General features: G+C 41.9%; 1 long non-coding RNA gene across 1 annotated transcript; it reads right to left on the minus strand.

The window, feature by feature from the left end:
* Positions 1-2,349: 2,349 nt before the first annotated feature.
* Positions 2,350-6,405, minus strand: LOC142817900 (uncharacterized). Its single transcript, XR_012895414.1, has 3 exons — positions 5,952-6,405; positions 3,399-3,431; positions 2,350-2,424 (listed from the first exon to the last, which is right to left on the minus strand). It is a non-coding gene; the product is annotated as an uncharacterized LOC142817900 (long non-coding RNA).
* Positions 6,406-7,469: the final 1,064 nt, after the last annotated feature.

Below are 7,469 nucleotides of genomic sequence, written 5' to 3' on the forward strand. Positions count from 1 at the left end.
GTGTGTGTCTTCCATCATGGCTGTGCCGACAGAAATTTCACATGGCACTTATGCATTTTAGGTATGCCAAGGAAGTGCGAGATAAATTGGCGCACTACTTCGTCACAGACGGTCAGGTGCCTTGGCAGGACAAAGTGGTGAACAGCACTTGAGGCGTACAAGGTGAGGTGGGTTGTAAATGCATTTTATTGTTTACAGAACTTATGTACATAGCATCTTCCTAAGCTAAACAAACAAGAGAAAAATCACCAGTGACACAACAGATACATTACAGGGAAAACTGTCCTGTCCAAATATAATCATGAAAACACAAAAATAAATAATTCATGTTAAAATATTTGAGTTATTGCACGGTTATCACTACAATTATCACAGAAATAAGTTGCCCTAAAGGGGTCATGACACCCAATTTTCAACCATAATGTGTGTTGTATGAGCTGATTCTTGTATGTTCACATACAAGCTGGCAAAATTCGAGCGATTTGGTCAAGCTGCTAATTTTTATTCGCATATTTTTATAAACGAGCTATTCGCCTGACAGTTGGGCAATACTGACGCACTCACTATTCATGACATCACGAACCGCTTGCTCGACAAGCTGCTGCACAGTGTGCAATCTGGCAGACGGTCGTGTTCTGTCGTCAACTGCGCTTGCAATAACATTTTTTCGCATTGTTGAACTCTCCACTAAACCTAAATGACTTCCAGGGGTCGAAACATGGCTACTGTGTCAGCAATGTAGCGCTGGTACTTGCAGCAAATAATTTCGGATGTCAAAATGGGTCCTGTGAATGTGCAATGCGTATACCATTTGCCATTGCTCCTTCGGCTTGTGACGTCTCGCATGCCATGACAAAATGGCGGTCACTTGTGGTAGGTTGAGTTTTAGGAGCCGAGCACTTCTACGGCATATTTTTTATTAAAATGATCTCTTAAGGCCCCTTTTCACACGCGTACTAGCACATTTTACTCTGTAGTTTTGTTTTTTGCTGACAACCGTCAATTGTTGAGTGACCAGTCATGACCCCTTTGGGTTGAGACTATAAAAGTGAACACAAGATAAAAAAAGATGGGTGTCATTGACAATCTATAAACACTTCAATTTGCTTCACTGCTCCGATGCAATTTTGCCTCTGCTTCATACAGTATAAGTTCTACTGCATGCATTACATCTTGTGCAATGTGCACTGGTAGCTCTCTGAGGCATGCATCGGTACGTAGAGCGAAGAAACCAATGTTATCTTTTTTGATGACCCCCTTGTTCGCTCTGATGTGTTCAAGGTGCTCCATGCACGCTTGCGCCACAGCTTCATGGCTTGTGCCCTCTCCTGCATTGCTGCAAAGCAAGTGTGATCTGCGATTCATGCATATGAATGCTTTAAGGTTGCATTGTTACTTTGTGAAGCACCATTTAGCAAAAAAAACTGTGTGAGAACGACAAGGTAGAAACAGAAGAAACAAGACAGAGCACTGCACTGACTTTCAACTGATGTTTGTGCTTTTCGGCACTAAGAAAGAAAAAAATATAGAGGAACTGAAGCAAATTAAATAGCACACTTAAAAGATAAATGTGTCAATAGGGCGTTTACCTCTCTGTGAGAAATAAGTGGGCTTTTGATCTTTGAAACGGACACTTGGTTTTGGGACAGGGTGCTGATGTTCTGATATTAACGCCTAAATATTACGGTAGTTACATGGGTTCTGTCTGCCTTAGTATAAATTTGTCCACAATAAAAACATCAGTTTAAAGTCAGTGCTCTGTCTTGTTTCTTCTGTTTCTACCTTGTCGTTCTCACACTCTTTTTTGTTACTATGTCTGTGTACCAACTTGACCGAGCGTTAACCTTATAAAGTTTTGTATTTTGTAGCATGCGCAGGATTGTTAGAAAAAAATCTGCAAGTTTATCCTCTAAGAGTTAGCGGTATATCTCACCTAGCGCCCTCGCAGGTCCATTGTCGTCTTGACGAGCGTGACCTGCAGTGAATTATACATATTGCTTGAATGTACAGAAAGAGATCTTTTTTCGAAAAGTTGTGATTGTGATCTCTTGCCAGGAGTACCTAAAATAATTTTTTCGTATACACACCGTTTTGATGGTGGCTGCTCTCTTGAGGTGGTTGCTGAAGCATCACTGCAGAAGGAGGCAGTATTATTATACAACTTATAAAGTGTTACAATTGCATGCAGCAGAATCTGGTGTGAAAACATTAGGCACATTCTCCAAATGTGCTAGAACATGAAGAAGATTACAAAACATGTTTTTAAGATTTAATAGATTGGCTATCTATGCATGCCCTTCATTTGTCATTACTTAGGTGGATTCCTAAAGGTTTTACTCATTGCTGCAAGTGTCGACACCAGTCTCCTCAGCCGTATCAGGGGTACGTTCCGGTTCCGCTGCATGGCTTGGCCGAGGCGGTGATCTGCAGTGATGAAAACTTCTCTCTATGTATTTGATGATGCCACTAGTACATGAACAGTTTTAGGCATTCTTCGGGAGTTAAAATGCTATTATGATTTCACTCAACAAGAGGTTTATTTTACACTTGCGTTACCTCTTGATTGAGCACTGCTGTATGGAAGGTGTGCATACAGAAGTTTAATGTGCCTATTATGTTAATAAAATGCTATGTAGGTTGCGCATCTAAATGAGAACAAGAGATATTGTCACGGAGATGAAGTAAAGGTAGAGGAAGAACTCAAGCAGCTGATAAGCACGCGAGGGTGTTAATCAGCCATTGTGAATCTTGCCTGTGGGTTTTCCCCTGTAAACGCATTTCGTACAAAAGTCTCTAACCCCGTAACAATATCTCACTGGCTATGTGAATGAAATTTATACAGTCAATCCTAAATGGCTGTGCAAACGATGTGTCTGATGAAACTGTGCCTGCTGTCATTATGTTTCTTGAACACATGCTGCATACGACTTTTGCAGCATCATTTTACTGCTAGGAATGAGTGAATGCTTCACATTATTCAGCTCACTTGTATTGCAATCAGCACTGGGCACTTGTTCATAACGAATTGACATGAATGTGTTGCCAGTGTATGCAGATAATGCATTAGTTTGCTTAATTGCGGCCTGTCGCTGATGAATACTTTGCTTTTTCAGAAATATTTGACGTAGAATAACCACATTCGCACAGAAACAATGCCTGTGCCCTCATGTATTCCTGTGTGCTTTTGTTCAGTGTTGAGTGCTGAATGTATTTAAAAAAATGCAGTGGTTTGGGCAAGCTAACGACCTGAACACCGCCTTTCAAGCATGCTTGTATTTTTCATAATTTTGCAAAGTACAATCACCTAGTAATAAAAAATAATGTTTCTAGGTTCAAGTCTATGCGTGTACAGCTTCAAGTGCATGCACATGGTACCGAAAATTTTTGTGCATGCTCACCTCTCGTTAGCCTCTTCTGCTGTGATGTGGCTGCTGCAAGAGAACACGCAATATGTGATTCTGTCAGTGCTATTGTTTGCATTTTTAGAGCATTTTCACTGTTTTGCTACAATATAAGTACTTATGCTGCATCCTTGTAATGAATATGTGCAATGCTTGTCTATGAACAGCCTCATGACATATGCAATAAGCGATCTCTTTAGATTTTTAGATTTTGTATTAAGCCTTCCTTTTTTTGGTGAATGAGAGCCGAGAATGACACAGAAAGTACACTCAATTCTCTCATTCTTACTGTTCTGTCTTCAAAATTCTGTTTTGTGAAGCTGTCCACGTGTACCCCTGATACACGGTATCACGGTATGCTATATTTTTTGCGTTGTGCTGATGCATTGCGCTATGCTAACCAAAACATTTCATTTTCTGTTCAATGGAGGGTAAGCATTATTCATTACCTTTGGTCAATAGCACTCATGTTGCACAGTACCCTGAAAGAATGATGCACAGAGTTATTCTTCGTAGCTGTAGCCACAATTACTCAACATCAAAACAGCCCATTGCCACCATGTTCATGATCACATGCATGCCCACTGTGAATTACCTCTTGGGACTTCTATGTTTATGTGCAGTGTACTTATGTGTATTGATATGTGTGTATTTATGTGTATGTATAACAGTCATATGAATTAAATCAACTTTTTTTTTGTTTAGTACTCAATAGTCAGCTAATATTGAACTTAAGCCACAGGCTCAGATTCTCCTTCCATTAATTCAAGCATGGCCTCAAAATGGGGCCATTTTATTGTTGGAATGTCGGCTGCTCCGGCTCCACTTCTTTGTCTTTCACGTATGTCTAGTTGTTTGCTTTTGAAGATATCACGCAGGTTCTTTAATCGTTTCTCAACAAGGACACCTGAAAACAAAACCCTTGCTGTAAGAATGTATTGTGCATACTGTATTGCTGATAAATTTTCTACTTTATTTCAGCACAATTGTGAGCGGTCTTTATTTTCTTTGCCCAGATCATTTCGGCTGTAGCACCCTAGAAATCTAAATATTGGGCATCAAAATGAATCGCATGCCATCTAAACTTAAGTATTGGTAGGGGCTTAAACATTGCAAAATCTCTGCCCATGATTGAGGAAACCTGCAGCCGAGGGTTCCAGAAATGCCGCCCACCTAGTGTTTTCGACCGTCCACCTACATGTGCACGACATCACAGCTGATGCAATGATTAGTTGCGCAAAGAGTTATGGACACTGTTTCTTGAAGGTAAGCATGTCTGCCAAGCTATTGTAACAAAGAGGCTGTTTATACTGTCGGCAATTGAAGTTCACTTGCAAAAAGTCTATTTCATGAACCAGCACATGATGTCTTTATCACCTTCAGAGTGAAACTTTCTAAGCATTACTGCATTGTGCAAAACTCCACAGGTGAGTATATACCATTGGTATCGGCCAAGCGAAACTGTCGTGTACAGCGGGAGCGATTGTTGTCAAACAAAAGCAAACATGTTAAATAACTTGAAAAGAAGGATGAAACTAACTAGAGCAAGATGACAATTTTTGAGAGAAAGAAATGCAACAAACATAGTATATGACTCAAAGTGTAACATAGAGAGAGCGAGAGGAAGGAAATTATAAGAAAATAAAGAGACCAAAACATGAAAACATACCAACACATAGAAGCAGACATGAAAAATTGACTTTAAAATATAGGAACAAAGAAAACAAACAAAAACGAGGCACAGTTGGAAGCGGAGAGATATAACCTGTGGGAATAAAGGAATAATCGAAATATAAAGGCACCAATAGACAAAAACACAGGAGAGGAAAGCAACAGTTGTGAAGAAATGAGGATTAGATATGGGCCACATTACAGAGGAATAAATTCTCCCATCTGTGCTTTCCTTCAGTGTTCGCCCAGCCACTAGAACACTACCATACCTTTTTTTTACGATTGCATGTCATTTGGCATCAACAGCAGACTCCCAAATCCGGACATTTGAGAGTGCTGCTAAATATGTTTTGTATGTCTTAATTACACGCTCCTCTATGGAGTGCACAAAATGCGCTCAAAGCAGAAGCTACTTTGCATTCTTCTTTAAAACAGCACAACTGCAATGCATAGGCAGAATTAAAGCGTAACAACCCCCCCCCACCCCCTCCCTCACCACGCACTAGATATTATGCATTGCAAATGCCGCACGTTCACAAAAGCACACATTCCCTCGGCCAGACGATCACGTACAAACACAGCAAGGAGCATGCGCTAGGTGAGTTTGCAACTGCGAGCAGTATTTCGAACGTCTGAGCTTTATTATCATCTATACAATGTTCTGTCATGTCGATTTCGATGTTAAACTCGGAAAGTCGCGAGAACAAACGTGCACACAACTGCGCTCGCATACATCACAGTCAATACATCTCATTCAAACTAAAACCTTGCAGTACAAATACCAATATTTTCATTGTTCATTCATTGGCAACGCCAGCCATGCAGTACACACCTGTTCTTGCTTATATAGCTACTGAAACAAAAAATCTCGGTACTTACTCGACATGCCGAACATGCTTCCGATCTCTGCCCAAGCCCGGTCCATCTTTGTCCGATCTTTAAAAGAAGGGCGCCGCTTGTCATACAGATATGGGTACATTTTAATCGCGTCGATGAGGAGCTCGGCCGAGTACCCAAAGCTGGCCGTGGTGGCATTCGCCTGATGCGAGGAAAAATCCACGGAGGAACGTACGTGTCGTTCGTACCTCACGGCAGTAGGCAAGCGCAACGAGAAAAAAATAACATACGAGGTGGCCGGATGTAAACAAAGGCTGACGTCACTTCTGGTCTTCGCTGATTGGTTAAACTGTTTTGCGACTGCAGTCGCGCGACCAAAAAATCGGTCAGGAAGCGACTGGCCAAAACAGTCGCTTTGCGACCGTTTGCGACCGTTCGCGACTGCTTGCGACCAGTCGCAAATGGTCGCGCGACCGCGGCTAGTCGCCGGTGTGCACCAGCCTTAACAAGAAACATGAGTACAACAAAACATTTCAGTTGGCCTCTTGCTTTGCGTCCATGAATCACGAATAAGCGAGATAGACAAGAACGTATGGAAGAAAACCCACATGGACCGAGCGCTATTTCCTATTGATAGTTTGTTTTCACACGAAACATTATATACAGAGCAAGCGGAAATAAAAATCTTGTTTCCACTCGCTCGATGCATATTCATCGATGTTTCCGCTCGCTCTGTATATATTAATTCGTTGGTGTGAAAGTAAATTATGAATTGAAAGCCGCACTTTGTCCATGTATGCTTTTTTCTACGCCCTTCTTTGTCCCGTAAACTCCAACTAAAGAAATGTAGATTCAATATTTATTACACATAAACTACGGTGCCACACTTTTTTCAATGTCATAGGGACAATTACTCGCTTATGGTAGTGCGGGGGTAATACCAGGTCGAGTAATAGCCCTGCGAATCAAGCTGTCACATGTCAGTACGTATACGGCAGCAGAATTTGCGGCTCTGCGCTGGATCCGAGCGTACTTGGCATCTCCGACCCACGGCAGCAAGTATATAGGCTGTGGTTTGCGACTCTAAACCGGGCTTACAGTGCGCGCCATGAGTTCTTCGACAAGGTTGCCATGAACAGCTAACGTTCGAGATCGTCGATCTTCATCACCGCGTCACAGAAACAGGCTACGAGCTAACTTTTCAGTGGCCACCTGGTCATTGTAGAACCAACGGCAATGAGTCCGCAGGCAATGTTTCTCACACATCCCACTAAAAAGAGCCCAGCCCTCCGATTCCTCTATCAAGCACAGACGCTGCAAGGCAACTTCCTCTCCTGGCACGCAGTCTGTGACTGCTTAAGTGGAACACCCCAAGCATAAGACCTACAAGTCTTATGCTTGGGGTGTTTCATGCCAAGAAACAAACCCACAACGGAAACTTAACCTCCATCCAGACTTCCTTGTCGTGAACCCTCACTTCTTTGTCGGCTTTGGTTAGGGTTGCCTTCACAAAAAGATATACAGCTATCATTAGAGTGACCGACAGTGCGGAAGTGAGAT

This window comes from Rhipicephalus microplus, chromosome 5, assembly GCF_043290135.1.
Source record: "Rhipicephalus microplus isolate Deutch F79 chromosome 5, USDA_Rmic, whole genome shotgun sequence".
Taxonomy (NCBI): Eukaryota; Metazoa; Arthropoda; class Arachnida; order Ixodida; family Ixodidae; genus Rhipicephalus; species Rhipicephalus microplus.